At 36.7% G+C, this 22,533-nt stretch overlaps 1 protein-coding gene across 2 annotated transcripts in view; it reads left to right on the top strand.

Moving 5' to 3' along the window:
- The window catches only part of LOC136855369 (uncharacterized), a 128,441-nt gene extending 110,577 nt beyond the window's left edge, over positions 1-17,864 (top strand). For both annotated transcript variants that reach the window (XM_067132290.1, XM_067132289.1), the window contains exon 6: positions 16,461-17,864. The gene's annotated coding sequence lies outside the window, so the exon portion shown is untranslated. The remainder of the gene's footprint in view (positions 1-16,460) is intronic.
- The last annotated feature ends 4,669 nt before the right edge of the window (positions 17,865-22,533 follow it).

Raw genomic sequence — 22,533 nt, 5'->3', positions numbered from 1 at the left:
CTGTGATGACTATCCCTTTCATCCAGTTATTACTGTGGTGACTGTCCCTTTTATCCAGGTATTACTGTGGTGACTGTCCCTTTTATCCAGGTATTACTGTGATGACACTCCCTTTCATCCAGTTATTACAGTGGTGACTGTCCCTTTTATCCAGGCATTACTGTGGTGACTATCCCTTTTATCCAGGTATTACTGTGGTGACTATCCCTTTTATCTAAGTATTACTGTGGTGACTATCCCTTTATCCAGGTATTACTGTGGTGACTATCCCTTTATCCATGGTGACTGTCCTTTTATCCAGGTATTACTGTGGTGACTATCCCTTTATCCAGGTATTACTGTGGTGACTGTCCCTTTTATCCAGGTATTACTGTGGTGACTGTCCCTTTTATCCAGGTATTACTGTGGTGACTGTCCCTTTTATCCAGGTATTACTGTGGTGACTGTCCCTTTTATCCAGGTATTACTGTGATGACACTCCCTTTCATCCAGTTATTACTGTGGTGAGTATCCCTTTTATCCAGGTATTACTGTGATGACACTCTCTTTCATCCAGTTATTACTGTGGTGACTGTCCCTTTTATCCAGGTATTACTGTGGTGACTGTCCCTTTTATCCAGGTATTACTGTGGCGACTGTCCCTTTTATCCAGGTATTACTGTAGACTGTCCTTTTATCCAGGTATTACCAGGTGGATTACCTTTATCCAGGTATTACTGTGGTGACTATCCCTTTATTCAGGTATTACTGTGGTGACTGTCCTTTATCCAGGTACTGTGGTGAATATCCCCTTATTCCAGGCACACTGTGGTGACTGTCCCTTATCCAGGTATTACTGTATGCATCATCCCTTTATCTAAGTATTACTGTGGTGACTATCCCTTTTATCCAGGTATTACTGTGGCGACTATCCCTTTTATCCAGGAATTACTGTGACTATCCCTTTTATCCAGGTATTACTGTGTTGACTGTCCCTTTTATCCAGGTATTACTGTAGACTGTCCTTTATCCAGGTATTACTGTGGTGACTGGTCCTTTATCCAGGTATTACTGTGGATGACACTCCTTCATCCAGTTAGTTTCTGTGGTGACTGTCCTTTTATCCAGGTATTACTGTGGTGACTGTCCCTTTCTGCATCCAGGTATTACTGTGGTGACTTTCCCTTTTATCCAGGTATTACTGTGGTGACTTTCCCTTTATCCAGGTATTACTGTATTTGACTGTCCCTTTTATCCAGGCATTTGTGCAGTGGACTTTCCCTATCCAGGCATACTGTGGTGACTGTCCATTTTATCCAGGTGTTGCTGTGGTGACTTTTCCTTTATCCAGGTATTACTGTGGTGACTATCCCTTTATCTAGGTATTACTGTGGTGACTTTCCCTTTATCCAGGCAATTCCTGTGGTGACTATCCCTTTTTATCTAGGTGTTACTGTGATGACACTCCCTTTCATCCAGGTATTCCTTTGGTGACTTTCCCCTATTCAGGCACATTGCAGACTGTCCTTTATCCAGGTATTACTGTGGTAACTGTACCTTTTATCCAGGGTGTTCCTGTGGTGACTGTCCCTTTTATCCAGGTACTGCTTTGGTGACTTTCCTTTATCCAGGCCACACGTATTACTGTGGTATTTCCCTTTATCTAGGTATTCCTGTGGTGACTTTCCCTATCCAGGTATTACTTTGGTGACTTTCCCTTTTATCCAGGTACCTATGGTGATTCATTCCTTTTATCCAGGTACTACTGTGGTGACTATCCCTTCATCCAGGTATCACTGTGGTGACTGTCCTTTATCCAGGTATTTCTGTGGTGACTATCCCTTCATCCAGGCATTACTGTGGTGATGTCCTTTATCCAGGTATTACTGTAGACTGTCCCTTTTTATCCAGGTATTACTATGCTGACTGTCCCTTTTATCCAGGTATTACTGTGATGACACTCCTTTATCCAGTTATTACTGTGGTGACTGTCCTTTATCCAGGTATTACTGTGGTGACTGTCCCTTACCCAGGTATTACTGTGGTGACTATCCCTTTATCTAGGTATTACTGTAGTGACTGTCCCTTTATCCAGTTATTACTGTGGTGACTGTCCCTTTTTATCCAGGCATTACGGTGACTGTCCTTTTATCCAGGTATTACTGTGGTGACTATCCCTTTATCTAGGTATTACTGTAGTGACTGTCCCTTTATCCAGGTATTACTATGGTGACTATTCCTTATCTAGGCATTACTGTGGTGACTATCCCTTTATCCAGGTACTACTGTGGTGACTATCCCTTTATCCAGGTATTTCTGTGGTGACTATCCTTCATCCAGATACTACTGTGGTGACTGTCCCTTTATCCAGGTATTACTGTGGTGACTGTCCCTTTTATCCAGGTATTATTATGCTGACTGTCCCTTTTATCCAGGTATTACTGTGATGACACTCCCTTTATCCAGTTATTACTGTGGTACCGTCCCTTTTATCCAGGTATTACTGTGGTGACTGTCCCTTTATCCAGGTATTACTGTAGACTGTCCTTTATCCAGGTATTACTGTTGTGACTGTCCCTTTTATCCAGGTATTACTGTGGTGACTGTCCCTTTATCCAGGTATTACTGTGGTGACTGTCCTTTCATCCAGTTACTGTGGTGACTGTCCCTTTATCCAGGTATTACTGTGGTGACTGTCCCTTTATCCAGGCATTACTGTGGTGACTATCCCTTTATCCAGGTATTACTGTGGTGACTATCCCTTTTATCCAGGTATTACTGTATGACTACCCCTTTTATCTAGTTATTACTGTGATGACACCCTTTCATCCAGTTATTATTACTGTGGTGACTGTCCCTTTATCCAGGTATTACTGTGGTGACTATCCCTTATCCAGGTATTACTGTGGTGACTATCCCTTTATCCTGGTATTACTGTGGTGACTATCCCTTTATCCAGGTATTACTGTGGACTATCCCTTTATCCATTTATTACTGTGGTGACTGTCCCTTTTATCTAGGTATTATTGTGGTGGACTTATCCCTTTATCCAGGTATTGTGGTGACGATCCTTATCTAGGTATTACTGTGGTGACTATCCCTTTATCCAGGTATTACTGTGGTGACTATCCCTTTATCCAGGTATTACTGCGGTGACTGTCCCTTTATCCAGGTATTACTGTGGTGACTATCCCTTTTATCCAGGCATTACTGTGGTGACTGTCCTTTATCCAGGTATTACTGGTGGTGACTGACCCTTTATCCAGGCAGGTATTACTGTGGTGACTGTCCCTTTATCCAGGTATTACTGTGGTGACTGTCCCTTTTATCCAGGTATTACTGTGATGACACTCTTCATCCAGTTACTGTGAGTGAGCATCCCTTTTATCCAGGCATTACTGTGATGACACTTCTTTCATCCAGTTATTAATGTGTTGACTGTCCCTTTATCTGCTATATTACTGTAGACTGTCCCTTTATCCAGGTATTACTGTATGACTGTCCCTTTTATCCAGGTATTACTGTGGTGACTGTCCCTTTTATCCAGGTATTACTGTGGTGACTATCCCTATCCGTGTATTACTGTGGGTGATCATCCCTCATCTAGGTATTACTGTGGTGACTGTCCCTTTTGTATCCAGGTATTGTGTGACTATCCCCTATCTAGGTATTACTGTGGTGATTGTCCTTATCCAGCATTACTGTGGACTATCCCTTTATCTAAGTATTACTGTATGACTATCCCTTTTATCCAGGTATACGTATGACTATCCTTTATCCAGGAATTACTGTAGACTATCCCTTATCCAGGTATTACACAAGAATGTCCCTTTTATCCACAGGTATTGTAGACTGTCCTTTTATCTATGGGTATTACTGTGGTGACTGTCCTTTTTATCCAGGTATTACTGTGATGACACTTTTTCATCCAGTTAGTTTCTGTGGACTGTCCTTTTATCCAGGTATTACTGTGGTGACTGTCCCTTTTATTCAGGGCATTACTGTGGTGACTGTCCCCTTTTATCCAGGTATTACTGTGGTGACTGTCCCTTTATCCAGGTATTACTGTGGTGACTGTCCTTTTATCCAGGTATTACTGTGGTGACTGTCCTTTATCCAGGTATTACTGTGGTGACTATCCCTTTATCCAGGTATTGCTGTGGTGACTATCCTGTTTATCCAGGTATTACTGTGGGTGACTATCCCTTTATCTAGGTATTACTGTGGTGACTATCCCTTTTATCCAGGTACTACTGTAGACTATCCCTTTTATCTAGGTATTACTGTGATGACACTTCTTTCTCATCCAGTTATTACTGTGGTGACTGTCCCCTATTCAGGTATTACAAAGACTGTCCCTTTATTCAGGTATTACTGGTGACTGTACCTTTTATCCAGGTATTACTGTGGTGACTATCCCTTTTATCCAGGTATTGTGGTGACTATCCTTTATCTAGGTATTACTGTGGTGACTGTCCCTTTATCTAGGTATTACTGTTAGACTGTCCCTTTATCCAGGTATTACTATGGGTGACTATTCCTATCTAGGTATTACTGTGGTGACTATCCTTTATCCAGGTATCACTGTGGTGACTATCCCTTTCATCCAGGTATTACTGTGGTGACTATCCCTTTATCCAGGTATTTCTGTGGTGACTATTCCTTTCATCCAGGCATTACTGTGGTGACTGTCCTTTATCCAGGTATTACTGTGGTGACTGTCCTTTATCCAGGTATTACTATGTTGACTGTCCTTTTATCCAGGTATTACTGCATGGATACCCCTTTATCCAGTTATTACTGGTGACTGTCCTTTATCCAGGCATACTGTAGAACTGTCCCCTATCCAGGTATTACTGTAGGACTATCCCTTTTATCTAGGTATTACTGTAGTGACTGTCCCTTTTATCCAGTTATTACTGTGGTGACTGTCCCTTTTATCCAGGTATTACTGTGGTGACTGTCCCTTTTATCCAGGTATTACTGTGGTGACTATCCCTTTTATCTAGGTATTACTGTAGTGACTGTCCCTTTTATCCAGGTATTACTATGGTGACTATTCCTTTTATCTAGGTATTACTGTGGTGACTATCCCTTTTATCCAGGTACTACTGTGGTGACTATCCCTTTTATCCAGGTATTTCTGTGGTGACTATCCCTTTCATCCAGATACTACTGTGGTGACTGTCCCTTTTATCCAGGTATTACTGTGGTGACTGTCCCTTTTATCCAGGTATTACTATGCTGACTGTCCCTTTTATCCAGGTATTACTGTGGTGACTGTTCCTTTCATCCAGTTGGTATTACTGTGTGACTTTCCTTTTATCCAGGTATTACTGTGGTGACTGTCCCTTTATCCAGGTATTACTTGTGGTGACTGTCCCTTTATCCAGCTATTCTGTTGTGACTGTCCTTTATCCAGGTATTACTGTGGTGACTGTCCTTTTTATCCAGGTATTTTCTGTGGTGACTATCCCTTTCATCCAGTTATTACTGTGGTGACTGTCCTTTATCCAGGCATTCCTTTGGTGACTGTCCTTTTATCCAGGCATTCCTGTGGTGACTATCCCCTTTTATCCAGGTATTACTGTGGTGACTATCCCTTTATCAGGTATTACTTGTGTTGACTACATCCTTTTATCTATGTTATTCCTGTGGTGACACTCCCTTTTATCCAGTTATTACTGTGGTGACTGCCCCTTTATCCAGGTATTATTGGTGACCATCCCTTTTATCCAGGTATTACTGTGGGTGACTATCCTTTTTATCCCGTGGTATTACTGTGGTGACTATCCCGATCCAGGTATTACTGTGGTGACTATCCCTTTTATCCATTTATTACTGTGGTGACTGTCCCTTTATCTAGGTATTACTGTGGTGACTATCCCTTTATCCAGGTATTACTGTGGTGACTACCTTTCATCCAGCCATTACTGTGGTGACTATCCCTTTATCTAGGTATTACTGTAGACTATCCCTTTTATTCATTTATATTATTGTGGTGACTGTCCCTTTTATCTAGGTATTGCAGGACTGTCCTTTATCCAGGTATTACTATGGTGACTATCCCTTTTATCTAGGTATTACTGTGGTGACTGTCCCTTTATCCTCGTATTTCTGTGGTGACTATCCCTTTATCTCAGGTATTACTGTGGTGACTATCCCTTTATCCAGGCCATTACTGTGGTGACTATCCTTTTATCCAGGTATTACTGTGGCATCAGTCTCTTTATCTAGTGTACAACTGCAACTGTCCTTTTTATCCAGGTATTACTGTGGTGACTATCCCCTTTATCCAGGTATTAACTGTGACTATCCTTTTTATCCAGGTATTACTATGTAGACTCATCCTTTATCTAGGTATTACTGTAGACCATTCCCCATCCCAGGTGGTTACTGTGACTGTCCCTTTATCCAGGTATTACTGTGATGAGACTTCTCATCCGTTATTACTGTGGTGACTGTCCTTTATCCAGGCATTACTGTGGTGACTGTCCTTTATCCAGGTATTACTGTGGTGACTGTCCCTTATCCAGGTATTACTGCAGACTGTCCTATTTATCCAGGCATTACTGTGGTGACTATCCCTTTATCCAGGTGTATTACTGTATGATCCTTTTAACAGGCATTACTATGGTGACTTCCCTATCTAGTGTATTACTGTAGACTGTCCTCATCCAGGCCATTGTGGTGACTCAACCTTTATCCAGGTATTACTGTGATGAGACTTCCTTTCATCCTGTTATTACTGTGGTGACTGTCCCTTTTATCCAGGTATTACTGTGTGACTGTCCCTTTTCTATCCAGGTAATAAATGTGGTGGACTGTCCTTTATCCAGGTATTACTGTGGTGACTGTCCTTTATCCAGGCACATTGTGGTGACTATCCCTTTATCCAGGTATTACTGTGGTTACCATCCCTTTATCCAGGTATTACTATGGTGACTATCCTTTTTATCTAGGTATTACTGTGGTGACTGTCCTTTTTATCCAGGTATTACTGTGGTGACTGTCCCTTTTTATCCAGGTATTACTGTGATGAGACTCCCTTCATCCTGCGGTTACTGTGGTGACTGTCCCTTTATCCAGGTATTACTGTGGTGACTGTCCTTTTATCCAGGTATTACTGTAGACTGTCCCTTTATCCAGGTATTACTGTGGTGACTGTCCCTTTTATCCAGGTATTACTGTGGCGACTGTCTCTTTTATCTAGGTTTTACTGTGCTGTCTTTCACCTTTAATCAGGTATTACTGTGCTGTCTGTCCCTTGTATCCAAGTATTACTGTGTGACCATGTAATATATTATTCCAAGCAACATTTAATCCGACTTTATAACGAAATACGTCATGATGACGTTACGAAGTAGTCGCTATAACGAATTCCAAAGGTAAAAACGTAGAAGAGTAGAACGATTTAATGAGGAAATTCGCATTTGAACGAATAAAAAAAAGGAAATAATGCCATCGTACATCTAGCACGTTGGTTGAACTACCAGCTACTACGCATGCGCGAATGAGGAAGATGAATGGTTAATACGTAGATAAAAGGGGCAGTAGCCTGGATAAATGGGACAAATGTCTGTGTTTGGCTGTCTGTCACGGGGATATACGGGTTTGAAACCTACCCTAACGTATGGTGTGGTCTTGATTAACATGGTTATTTAAAACAATGACTTCAAGGCAGAATTATTAATCACTGGAAAGAAAAGTATTTTCAATGACAGCACATATACTTTATAAGACAAAAGAATTCAAAGGAGATGTAGGAAATTTTTCTTGAGCCCCAAGCTATATATATATATATATATATATATATATATATATATATATATATATATATTTAATATATATATATATATATATATATATATATATATATATAATGTATATATAGTATATATATATATATATATATATATATATATATATATATATATATATATATAGAGCATATATATATATATATATAATATATATATATATAAAGAGAGGAATAAAAATCTACTTCTGCTGGCTTATATAAGGGGCAGACATGAGCCAAGAGTCATTACACACTTACATTTTCTAGCTTTTTTCGGAAGGTACACACAAAATACTTCTCCCCTTCAGTAAGAGAGCAACCCCACTGTTTCTCCGACTTCAATTTTTTCGTTTTCCTCAGTTGGCCCCTTACTTCTTACATACTTTTTCTATGGTCTCGAGTATGTGAAATTAGGTGTGGTAAGCCCGTACAGTTTACTTACCACATTAGTTACTAAGTCTACAGGCAGCACCAACCCCGCTAAAGGGAAGGGGATGGGAGTTGGGGGATGGGGAAGGGGGCAGGTGTACGGGTTTGAAACCTACCCTATTATCTAAGTTGGGTCAAATGATGAACACATGCCAAATTTTGTCTAGATCGGTCCAGCAGTTCAGATTTCTATAATGCACAAACATACAAACATTCTGCTTTTATATATATATATATATATATATATATATATATATATATATAATATATATATATATATATATATATATATATATATATATATATATATATATATATATATATATATAGCATATATATTATATGTATGTATATATATATACATATATATATATATTACACACACATATATATATATATATGTTATATATATATATATATATATATATATATATATATATATATATATATATATATTATAGCAAAGGCTTTGTTTAATCTATAGTTCATATTAACTTCAGAAACTTAAGTTTGTATAGATTCCATTGGGATTCCGTGATTTAAAAGCCTAACACATTTAATAAGTAATATCAAGTAATTTCCTCTTCGTATTTCTTCATAATGTTTCCTTATTCGCCAAATTATGCCTGAGTTTTCTGTGGTTTATGAAAAATCTCTTATAAGTTTGTGTTGTCATCTAATACTGTATTAATGGGTACCAGAGAAATAATATTTTTAATGCATTAAACATCCTCCTTTGATTGATGAGAGGGATTAATAAGCATGTTGACAACATGTTTATTCATCCAGATTATGAAGTAATAATTTTAAGCTCATGTGGTACAGCAATATATAGAAATATGTTAATGAATTTGTGAGTATAACTTTATTTATAGAGGAGTCAGATGATATGAATCAGGTACCCAGTTAAGCCAAGGTTCACCGTTTAAATGGAGAAAATCTTTTATGTCTGACGTATTCCATTACCTCAATCTGTCGGCTTTTGATGCCGAAAAGATGACCTCACAGGTGTAAACGTTTTTCCCCCGAAGAAAACGTCTCGTTTTCCTCTTATGCCTGAGAGTATGACGTTTTCTTCACTCAAAGTTCCGCGCCTCGTTTCATACACTTTCTCAAGAAAAATTCTCGTGGGAAATAAAAGGAAAAAGAGGCTTTAATATACTCCCAGTCGCTTAGGAGAAGATGAGGCACCACTTTGCGAGGATTTCTTGGCCTCACTTTGTGATGTTGCTGTTGTTTCTCCGAAGAAGGAGAGGCACTGAGGTGGTGATGAACTGGCACTGTGCTCTTTTGGTCTTTCTCTGAAAGGTCTCCTCAGTTTTGAAGCCGATGTTTCGTACGAATTAAATTATTTTCACTTCAGTTAGTTCCTATGCTTTCAAAATTCCATGAAGAATCAATATATTATAGCTGCTAGGATATATATATATATATATATATATATATATATATATATATATATATATATATATATATATATATATATATATATATATATATATATATATATATATATATATATATATATATATATATATATATATACAATCATTAGTTACAAATGTCGCTTAATATCAAATTAATTACTCGGGAACATTCCGATGCCATCACGAAGGGGAATTTATGTAAATTCTTCGGTGATAATTCTCCACGGAGATATTCCTGAGATAGCGAATTTTATGAAGCCAAGCATTTGTAGCTTCGTGATTGTATATAATTCACGTGATAAAAAAATATATACATATATATATATATATATATATATATATATATATATATATATATATATATATATATATATATATATATATATATATATATATATATATATATATATATATATATATGACTATTTATCACATCACCGTGATTCATATATAATCAGAAAAAAAACGTCCTTTAATATCCAATTCACTTCCTACAAATAATATATTTTCATATATGTTAAAGTAGTTGATATTAAATCATCCCGTTGCCCAACCAGTGACGGACGAGGAATCAGACTTACAGTGACATTGTTTAACCAGCGGCCGAAGGTTGGAGGTATATGAATAACATCTCCCATCATCTCACCCGCTTCGAACTCAGGTGTTTTGCGCTTGGAGACGATATCCACCCACCTCTGCCATGTTGACCAGTAGCGCTTGTCGCATCGAGCCATATTATGAATATTTATCACATCACCGTCAATCATATATTATCAGAAAAAAGCTACAAACGTCTTATTACCTTTACCGAAATTATTTATTCGATATATTTTTAGTCATATATCACGATGTTCGGCGGTTGCACGGATTGCAAATCAGGATCGAATCACAAAGTCGGGCCACAGCGGGAGGGTTACAACATCTTCATCACCACCCCGTCGAACTCAGTGCTGGAGACGATACTCACTTTTCGCCAGCAGCTGACGGCAGCGCTTAGTCGAATGTACGCAGAGAGGATACGATTTATTACATCACGCCATCACCGACTATGCTAACAGAAAGACAACGTTTTAATATCACATCACGCACTGAAATAATATATTATATAAAGCTTTAAGGGGAATTTTAGTTGATATTAAGTCCACCGGCCCCGTGGGTCGAAACAGCGACGGACGAGGAATCAGGATCACAGTGACACACTAACCAGTCGGCCACAAGGCTGGTTCGACCTCACGGACGGTGGACTTATTATCAACTGAAAATTCCCTTCGGTAACATATAGGAAAATATATTATTTCCGAGGTAGAGTGAATTGATATTAAAGGACGTTTGTAGCTTGATTGTATATGAATCACGGTGATGTGATAAATAGTCATATTATGGCTACGTATGCATAAACGACACACACGGTCAACATGGCAGAGGTGGGTGGATATCGTCTCCAAACGCAAAACACCTGAGTTCGACGGGTGAGATGATGGGAGATGTTATTCACTTATACCTCCCTTGTGGCCGACTGGTTAGTGTGTCACTGTAGTCCTGATTCCTCGTCCGTCGCTGGTTCGACCCCACGGGACGGTGGACTTATTATCAACTAAAAATTCCCTTCGTAACATATATGAAAATATATTATTTCCGGAGGTAGAGTAAATTGATATTAAAGGACGTTTGTAGCTTTCTGATTGTATATGAATCACGGTGATGTGATAATAGTCATAATATGGCTACGTGCGACAAAACGCACTACACGGTCAACATGGCAGAGGTGGGCGGATATCGTCTCCAAACGCAAAACACCTGAGTTCGACGGGTGAGATGATGGGAGATGTTATTCACTTATACCTCCCTTTGTAGGTGACTGGTTAGTGTGTCATTGTAGTCCTGATTCCTCGTCCGTCGCTGGTCAATTCTTAATGGACGGTGGGACTTATTATCAACTAAAAATTCCCTTCAAAACATATATGAAAATATATTATTTCCGAGGTAGAGTGAATTGATATTAAAGGACGTTTGTAGCTTTCTGATTATATATATATATATATATATATATATATATATATATATATATATATATATATATATATATATATATATATATATATATATGAACATACGCAAACCAAACATCCTCGTAATAATTTTAAGGGTAATACATAACCAGTCTAATAATTTAACTAACATTTCGAACCTCAGTCTAAACACAGCATCACTTTTTCACTGGGAATGACTGACATTCCTGATCTTTTCATGAGTATTTACACGAACGGATGAGAATTATATATAGTAGTAATATTGATAATCCATTTCCAAATGAATCACTGAGGCTCTACTTATCAGATATTAAATGACGATCAGGTTAATCATGTTTTATATGGCTTCCTATCGTCTGTTTTCTTTTACTTGCTGGTTCTGAAATTTCTCTCAACTAAATCATCTGTCCCTTCCCTTCCCCTGCCTCCCGCCATCATAGAAAAAGTGGACCAGGGCCAACGATCACAACACCATTTAACAGCAACTCCCAGAGTTCTCCGAGGGGAACCCATTTAGCTCCATCTGTCACCGTCGTGAACTGAAAGCCCAATTTATCCTTCTTTGCAGTTTTCAAGCAGGACCCGAGAACTTTCACACTACGCCTCGGTAGACAGATTGTTTGTTGACTGAGTTACTGTGAATCTAACAACACGAAATTAAGAAGAATTTGGAGTGAAATGATTGAAACCGAATTACTGGGCCGATATTTAAAACCTTATCAATGATCGAATTTTAGAAATTTGAACATGAGGTTATCAAATTCCTACAACATATGAAAGAACGTACAAGTAACTGACATTGTGAACACCCATTAACAGTGCCGTCCATTTAAAGCAGCCCTCGCAGATTCAACTGGTACGAATGGAGGCTTTGACTCCGCACAATGAGAGCCATTTTGATGGCTTCCTGCAATGCCATTTGTCTGTGTGAGCCAGAAACTGGCCATTTCACGTAGCGTCGACGCAATAATTAGTTCTGAGAAGCATGACTGAGGCTGTGAAGGAAGTCTGAGTAGTTTGCATAGGAGATGGAGGCTGGGGGGCGGTGGGGAGACCTCTCCCAGTCCATTCGTCCGCCACGAGATATGATCAGTGGTGCGTTGAATGCTGGGTCGTGTGCTTAATGCTCGTATTATGTTAGTGCGAGCTGTATTGTTCCTCGACAAGAGATTTTGTTCAGAATACTAAGTCGTTCCAACTTTAATCTTTGAATGTGCAGATCTGATACAATTGTCGTATGTAGCGTTTCTTTGCAAGCCTGAATGTGAAATGCAAGTATTAGACTTCGAAAAGGATTTGCATACCCTCAGATGATAATGAGTTTTCTTCAAAAAAAGAAAGAAAAGGGATTTTCGTAATAAGCTTCATCAGCACGACAGCCAAGAAGTGGAAAGAGGAAAAGAGGTTGATTATTATTCATGGAAGAGAAAAAATTAAAAACACCTATATAAACAAAACAGATGCGGCGTATCCTAAAAAAAGCCAAGGGCTTTGAAAACTGGCAAATACTCACACAGATGCCTCAAAATATGATCCCCAACAAATCTTGATTCCGCATTTCAATATATATGGAAAAAATAGATTCCCTTATGAAAATAGCCTCTCCTGAATTATTTGATAATATATTACTAACCGCAAGCGAATATATAGCAGCTTAAAATTGAATTTTTTTTTATGCGCTGAGGAATGACAATCATTTATGTATGTCAGACTCAGCTGGCCTTTACGATATTACAGGGAATTTCTGTCGACGTTGGTAAAGATGCTGATTTAGAGATATGGAGATGTTATGTAATGTTATGTATAGGCGTTTGTCAGTTTTTTCTGATAAGAGGAAAAGTGGAATGGGACTAAATTTGGCCTTGTATCTTTTACGTTTAATTTCAGTTTAACTCATAATTCCACGGCACGATTTTTGAATTTTGTAAATTTTGTGTATCTATATCCTGAATAAGTAATTTTTTTATGAGGAAAATGATTAAGCATGATAGAATAGAGTAATACATGAAGCAATGCCTATTTTTCTTCCCTTTGTCTTATTTTGAATCAGACAATGCGGATTTGCAATATTTTTCATAACCTAATTCCTGATGCCATTTCAACATATTCAAACATATTTGATTTTGGAATTATCCCTGAATAAAAGATTATTCTTTTCTCCCAGTATTTGTTTTTTTTTTTTAGTTCAAGTGCTTCTATCACAATTGTTGCATAACAAGGAAATGTGGCTTTTACTCCAATGTTTTAGCTCAATCTGACATTGATGTTCTATTTTATCTTGTAGAAGTGACACCTCTTTGACTTTGGGATTTTATGCTTATGTCAAGATTTCTGTCTGAACAAGGATTATTTTGTTTTTGTCTCGTTAATACACATATATATAATCCTATATTTTTTCCCAGGATTTCAGATGTGTAGTTTTGACATAAAATTTTTCTGAGTATTTATCAGTTCTTAAACGATTTGTTTTTATCTTTACGCAATAAATAGATAAGCAGTTCACTAAAAAAAAATTATATAAGAATTGGGTTCCAAAATCGAATTACCTGTACACATATAACATTTTAGGTATATTTACTAATACTGTATACATATGTAAATATAAGCTCTGCTTTTATATTTTTATTGAAAAATTGCACAGAGAGACAAACATACAGCCAGTAAGAAGACAGTTAGGCTATTGTGTTCTCATTTCAAATCTAACATGTTATCCCAAATAAACCTTAAGAGAGAGAGAGAGAGAGAGAGAGAGAGAGAGAGAGAGAGACGGGGGCCTGATTGGATAAATGGAATAATTTTATGTAACAGATAATCAGCGATGCGGCGAAATAGCTGTCACGTCTTCAACCAATGCCGTCCGGTAATGTGACAGAGAGAGAGAGAGAGAGAGAGAGAGAGAGAGAGAGAGAGAGAGAGAGACATTAATCGCAATATGTCAGCAATTCTTTCTATTCATTAACTTGTCCACCTTCTTCCTGGAGAACGGATGACGACATAAATCTGTGCTACATAAGTCCAGATAATTTTACTTCAGGAAAGGAAGTAGCAATTATTGCTATATCGACCTGTCAAAATACTTTCAACGAAAGATGATTCAGTTTCTGATATAATAAGGGTTTAATTTTTTTGTCACTGAGTCAAAGAACCTTGCGCACAGGGAAGTACCTTGTTTGTTCCTTATGGCTGCCTCTTCATTTTAGTTTTCCTGTAAATGACAGCTGTTAAAATAGCTGTCTGTCCGTCGGCACTTTTTCTGTCCGCCTCAGATCTTAAAACTACTGAGGTTAGATGGCTGCAAATTGGTATGTTGATCATCCACCCTCTAACCATCAAACATACCAGATTGCAGCCTTCTAGCCCCAGTAGTTTTTATTTTATTTAAGGTTAAGGTTAGTCATGGATCGTGCGTCTGGCACCGCTAGTCCCGATTCATCTTCACTTGACCGCATCTGGGAACAACTGAGCGCTGCCAAGTCGTGGCTAAAAGTTTCATACTGCAGCACATCGAGAGTTTCATACATTATACGCTGTACAGAAAACTCGATTGGACACCAAGAAACTTCTGCTCATTTTTACTTGTTTTGATTTGCATTCGAGTTGATACCCCCAGAAGGTATCTAATTGTTAACAGTATAATTGGATCTGATACCACTTTTTTTTTTTTTTTTTTTTTTTTTTTTACATTTTCAAGACCCCCAAATCTCCGGCACTGCATTTCTCAACTTGTAATCACAGCTCACGACTGAAAGCAGACACCTTATTCAAAGAAACTTGCAGTGTGACAAATGACAGTACCAGATTTAGAAAGCGACAACATGTTGCTATAGCAACGTCAAACAACAGGCTAGAAAGAGAGAGGAATCAACCTGATATTCTGTAATTAAGAAGACAAGGAAAAGGAATCGAAGTGAATAAGAATGAAAATGTAATGAAGTAATAAACTGTGATTAATTTTTGTTTTGTAATGAAACCAGTTGGTGAATAAATGTAAATTCAGATATATTCCAGCCTTCAGAAGCTTTGAAACGGTATATCAACAAACCAATGAAAATGGGACCATTTTTAGCCAAAAATACTTCAGCATTTTAAGATTCCGAAAAATCTTTCTTGGGGGCAACCTGAAGCTAGTTTATTGTGTAACACATTTTCCTGGGAGATATGTGTGGCTCCACGAATATTTTAAGCTTTCTTCCTCGAAAAATATCTGTTTATATATGAACATTTAGCAAATGAGCAAGGGATACCTGAAACTATTTTGATATTGGGAATATGTGCTTTTAATGTTTAATCACGCTTGATTTTTTTTTTTGTGATGTCTTGTAATTTATGGCAGTCATATGTAAATTAGACAATGTTTTCCTGCTTTTAAAGCTGAAAGGCCAATAAGGTTTGGACTGACAAAGCTGATTAGCAGTCCCAAAATTTCAGCATAATTTATTACAATCAGCTAAGCAATTTTTCTAGAAAAACAATCAATTAATCCTAAAGGAGAGGTTTATTATGCAAAATATTATTTTTTCTACATAATAAAGATACTAATGTGATTTATCAGAGCTTGGAACTCAAATCATGGGATTGCAAAAAATAATGATTTCATGACATATTTTGTGTTTTTGTTGTTCCTGACGAGATAGTGTCATGATTTGTTACAAAGAATAGTGACGATTGACATAAAACAACAAATCTTTTTCCCAGCTTTTGTGACCTAAACTTTCCCATTTGTTATTCCTTTCTGTGGGGAAATATGCTACTTTTTATTATCTATTATTTATTATTAATTTTTTTACTTTTCAGGTGCGAGTTGTCACAGTAAGCTACTTTGAACTGATGCTCTTTCATGGGACGACCAGAGATCCATTTACCTCGCCTGCTTAACTCCACATCTCTTCAGTTACTTCATTGGAGGGCTGGGTAGAGCTCTCGTCTAGCACGGTGTTGGCCCAGCGTTCGACTCTCCGACCAGCCATTAAAGAATTAGAGGAATTTATTTCTGGCGATAGAAATTCATTTCTCGTCATAATGTGGTTCGGATTCCACAATAAGGTGTAGGTCCCGTTGCTAGTAACCAGCTGGTTCTAGCCACGTAAAATAAATCTCATCCTTCGGGCCAGCCCTCTCTAGGAGAGCTGTTAACCAGCTCAGTGGTCTGGTTAAACTAAGATATACTTATCTCTTCAATTACTACGTCAACGATAATTTAAAAAGCTTAAAAGAAGAAAAATGTATAATAATAATTCTTTCCCTTCCAGTGGCCTATCCATCCCCACACCCCGAAAAAACACGCCATTCTTGTCCTATATATCCTCGTTAACTCCTTTACGGCGCGTGGAGTCATTGTAAAGCCCGTGTACATTAAGGTTCTCTCAATAGATGGCGCGGGAGTCATTTCAGATGGCCCGGGTTCCATTTGGCCTCCTCGATCTAGTGTCACGTCCTCTCATTTATAACGGTAACTGTGCTTCTTCTCCAAGAGAGTGAACAAAGGAAATCTCAGGACTTACAAACTGTGTTTACTTTTTCATTTATTAAAAATTTTTTTACACTCGACTCGTTTTTTTTGTAACGAAAGGTTTTTCTGCTGTTTACAGTGTTCATATTGTAAATGCTTTACGTAGTGTCAAGTATTATTTCTGTATGTACAGATCATGGACTGAAATCGCAATGAAGGATATTGCGACCTGTATCTTTTGATTTAATAAGATATAAAGTGAATTAAGGTGTTAAACCCGTTTATGTGTTATACTTAATATGAAAGAAACAGGAGACGAACTTCTGTAGTTTTTCTCTCTTTATTCTCTCTTGCATGTATTCACTTGCATGTATTCACTCACCTGCCCTTAAATTACTTCCGGAAAGGGATGCAGTGAATATACGGTTTGTATTTTATATTAATACATTAAATCATTGATTACAAGAGCTTTTTAATCAGAAAGATGAAAAATGTTAAAATGTATTTTGTTGGGGGTGGGGACTCAAACAGCAACTCGCAACCATAGAGGAACTCTCGACAGTTCCTTCTTCCTGCTGTTGATGACGTCACATGTTCACTTTTGAATTGCTGCCATATGTTACTAGTACTCAAACTTAACAGTATTTATGTATATATAGCCCTCCATCCTTTTTATACACATTTCATTAAGTCTTGTTATATCTTCAAAAGACTTACAGATGTATGCGAAATAAAGAGATGTTCTTAAATGCTAATTATTCGTCCTTTTCCTTCTTGGGAGAGTTGCCAGCTTTAGATGTTAATGGTGTAATGGGCGTGTTTTTATCCAAGGATTTTGGAGTAACAACAAAAAATCTAATAATTTTGATCAGGAAATTAAAGCTGTAAAATCTCATGTTCTTTCTGTAATGCCCTTACATCGGTAGTACATGTTATTTTGAAATTATAATTATCGGTGCAAACCAACCTTCTGTAAGAATTAGTGTTCACTCAGTTGGCTACAATGTAGGAAGGTAGTGTTGGGAAAATGACGAAAAGGTTAATTAGAACTACATGGTTTGAGAAATGCGGAAAATACTATGTATGGAATTCAAGCAACACATTTCATCAAACTTCCAATGATTCTATATATTTGAAAGCCCTTTGAGGGCAGACACTCCTAAAGTCATAGTTTCGAGATATAAAGTGTATTTGTACATAGTGACACTTGGAACTTTATTGATAGGTAAGTAGCATTCCCATTTATACTGTTGCTGATGACGTCATCAGGTGTAGTAAATAATAACATTCTTTCTTGGAGGATGTTAATACATGTGTTTATTGTTTGCTGTTGTCAATAAATAATTTAATTCTGTTCTATGTTATTGTGTATTTTTTATTTTATGCAAATTGATTTCCTTATCTCTGTTATTTACAGGCAGACTAGATAATAATAATTTAAAATAATAATAATAATAATAATAATAATAATAATAATAATAATAATAATAATCTCTGAATGCAGAAAAAATTCCATACAATTGATTATTTAATAAGATATTACCCTCTATTTACACATTTTTAAGGAAATTTATTTCTCTCATAAAGTCGAATTCAGCGCGGATAATGCCTGTTTCAAGAATAAAATAACAAGCTTGTTTCTTTAGTGACTTCCCGTTTTTCTTGACAAAAGGAAATCATACGAAAAAAGGACTAGAAAGTTTAATGAGACTGGTATTTAGAATGTCACATTGTGTATCAAATGAAAAAGTCATCAAGACTGATCTATATTGTACTCGCAAATAATTCTTTTGTTCTGTAAAGTTTTCATCAGTCATCAGTAAGGTTCAAAGATAATGTTATAATTTGCTGGTTTATACAGATAAGGCCTTCTTGCTCCGACGGATGTTAATACATGCTCTGTTTATTGCTAAAAATAACTGACTGATTCTATCAATATAAGAAAAATGTTTCAATTTATTCATAAAACTCGATTTTCATTTTTTTAATGAAAAATTACGTTTGCATTTTATTTTATGCAAATTGAAACAGCTTTACAAATAAACTTTCCTGCCGTTTCATCTCGGGCCCTGTCCCCCATTATTGGTGGTAGACCGTTCATTAACTACGCTGCATTAGTCATGAATCAGCGCGTGCATTGCCCTGTTTACAGCTGTCTGTAAGCCACCATTTATTTACCGACATGTCCGTCTTTGTAAATTTGTCCATTCAACTGTAAAAAAGTGTTAAATAGTTACAAAACATTCTTAAATAGGTTTGAAATAAAGAAATTAATTGAATAGGTAATTAATTTCCGAATTGATGAGCTGCCGTGCTTGAAACATCGGCTGTTTTGAGGGTCCTTATCGGGATCTGAACCGCCCAAGAGTCAGCGGCATCACAAAATATGAACAAACCTAACCCCTCGTGGCAATACCGGGATTTCGTGATTGGATGATGCCCTCCCCAGTAAATATTAAGAGAGACTGATAATATCAATGCAAAACCTCAGTTTTTTGTAAGAATTAGTGTTCAGTCACACTATATTGACCCGGTAACGTCTATTTCAACATTACATATTTCAGCACCCATCAATGACTATATACTTAATGTCGGAGATGTAAGCATCCATAAAATAATATCGCCCAATTAATTCAGTTGCCCTCATGGTGGCACTTGGCAACTTTAAACAGCAAGAGCAGCCTCACTGCCGACCCTCATTCAGACCATTTGATAGGCGCCCTTCGACGTCATCAGGTACGGGGAACTCAAACATTCCTTTCTTGGGGACGTAAGTCGCAATTCGTTTATTGGAAGTTTAAGCGATGTCAGGCAGGGCAGCTGATCGAGACTTGTCTTCTTCAAGCCTTAGTCACGTCCTTCAAAAGGAATAATACAAAAATGGAATTTTTACTTTAAAAAGAAAAGAAAAGAAAAGTCGTCAATAAATGTGTTTCTTCATTCTACTCAAGATCAGGCTTGTTTCGAATCTATTATTTGCATTTAAACTCACGCACAATTCCATTGTCTAACACCCACAAGCCTGGATCAGAAAAACCAGCAATAATTATTTAATGATATTACCCTCTTTCTTTAAAATTTCTCTCTACACAGTGAGACACAACTTGCCTGTCTGGTTTCAGAATAAAAATAACAAGTTTTAATGAGACTGAATAGGCAAAAAGAAGATCATGAAAAATTAGAGGTTTAATGAGACTCATATAATATAAATGAAAAAGTCAATATATGGGGATAATTTTTTGACTCATAAATTATTCTTTTGTTCTTAAAGCATCAGCCTATCAGTTTGATAATGTTATCATTTCATATATATAACTCTCTTTCTCTCTTCACTCTCTCTCTCTCTCTCTCTCTCTCTCTCTCTCTCTCTCTCTCTCAAAGAATAATAATGATAAAAATACACACACAAACGCTCTGTTTAAGGTAAAAAATAACCCGACTATTCTATCAATATAAGAAATTGTTTCAATTTTATTCGTAAATTTATCGATTTTCATTTTTTTAATGAAAATTACGTTTGCACAACGAGAAAAGAAGAAAAATAATCTCGGAATTTCACGACATTTTTGCAAACAGCAACGCATAAACTGGGGGGGAACCTCATAACGTTCCTGCTGTTTGGGCGGGAAATCTGCTGCCCTGTGATTGGCTAGTTGATGACGTCATTAACTACGCTGCATTACGTCATGAATCATTGCCATACATTGCTGTTTACCTGTCTGTAAGCCACCATTTATTTACACATAAGTCGTCTTTGTAAATTTGTCCATTCGGTAAAAGTGTTAAATAGTTAATAAAACATTCTTAAATAGGTTTGAAATAAAGAAATTATATTGAATAGGTAATTATTTGTGATTTTCCTGAATTGATGAGTTGCCAGTGCTTGAATTTAATGTTTTGAGGGGCGTGTTCTTATCCAAGGAATCTGGAGCAATAACCAAGAGTCTAGTTAAGTTTATCACAAAATATGAGCTATAAAATCTAACTTTCTTGCTTAACGCATTTATATTGGTATATAATGCTTTCAAAGTAATTATTAAGAGAGACTGACAACTAATATCAATGCAAAACCAAGTTTTTGTAAGAATTAGTGTTCAGTCAGTTGGCTATATTGGAGGAAGGTAACGTCTGATTGAAAGACGAAAAAGGATAACTGGTTACCTTCGTGGTTCAAGATATAAAGAGAACACCACGTCTGGAGATCAACATTACATATTTCAGCACCCATCAATGACTATATACTTAATACCTCTCAGGATGTACGAGCAAGCATCCATAAAATAATATCTGGGTAAATTAATTCAGTTGTTTTGGATGGTGGCACTTGGCAACTATATAACTCCATAAACAGCAAGAGTGGAGAGAGCCTCTGCCGACCCCATTCAGACCATTTGATAGATGACATCATCAGGTGTAGTAACTCAAAACATTCCTTTCTTGGAGGGAATGTAATACATGCGTTTATTGTTTACTGTCGGATCAAGGCAAAGACCACAGGTCTACCCTAAATTCTGAAGGCTATGTTATACTGGGTATTTTTTATTTTAAAAAAAAGAAAAGTGTTTTTTTTTTATCTTCTATTGTTACTGTGCAAGCCCCATTATTTTATGACATTTAAACTCCAATAATAATAATAATAATAATAATAATTTAAACCAATAATAATAATAATAATATTAATAATAATAATAATAATCTTTGAATGCAGAAATTCCTTTGATTGATTATTTAATAAGATATTATCATCTATTTACACATTTTACAGGAAATTATATTTTCTACTCTAGTGAGGAAGATTTACACAACTTTGCCTGTCTGGTTTCAAGAATAAAAATAAGTTTTTAATGAGATAGGATACGAATAACATGATTAAAAAGAATGTGGATCATACAAAAAAGGATTAGAAAGTTTAATGAGACTGGGTAGAAAATATAAATGAAAAAATCATATACATTAGGATAATGGGGTTATTTGACTTGCAAATTATTCAATGAAAGACAAAAAAAGATCTGACAGCATCAGCCTATCAGTTTGATAATGTTATCATTTCATATATATAACTCTCTCTCTCTCTCTCTCTCTCTCTCTCTCTCTCAAAGAATAAATGATAAAATACACACGCAAACGCTCTGTTTAAGCTAAATAATAACCTGACTATTCTATCAGTATCAGAAAATGTCTCAATTTTATTCGTAAATTTATCGATTAAAATCGTTATATACTGATTTTTTAATGAAAATTATGTTTGCACAAACGAGAAAAAGAAAAAATGAAATTAAAATAATCTCAGAATTTCACGAAATTTTTGGGCTTTTGTAAAGACAGCAAACAGCAACGCATATAAACTGGGGAACCTCATAAAGTTCCTGCTGTTTGGCAAAATCTGCTGCCTATGATTGGCTAGTTGGTGACGTCATT

This window comes from Macrobrachium rosenbergii, chromosome 31, assembly GCF_040412425.1.
Source record: "Macrobrachium rosenbergii isolate ZJJX-2024 chromosome 31, ASM4041242v1, whole genome shotgun sequence".
NCBI classification, from domain to species: Eukaryota; Metazoa; Arthropoda; class Malacostraca; order Decapoda; family Palaemonidae; genus Macrobrachium; species Macrobrachium rosenbergii.
This window is presented reverse-complemented; position numbering and strand designations above follow the sequence as displayed.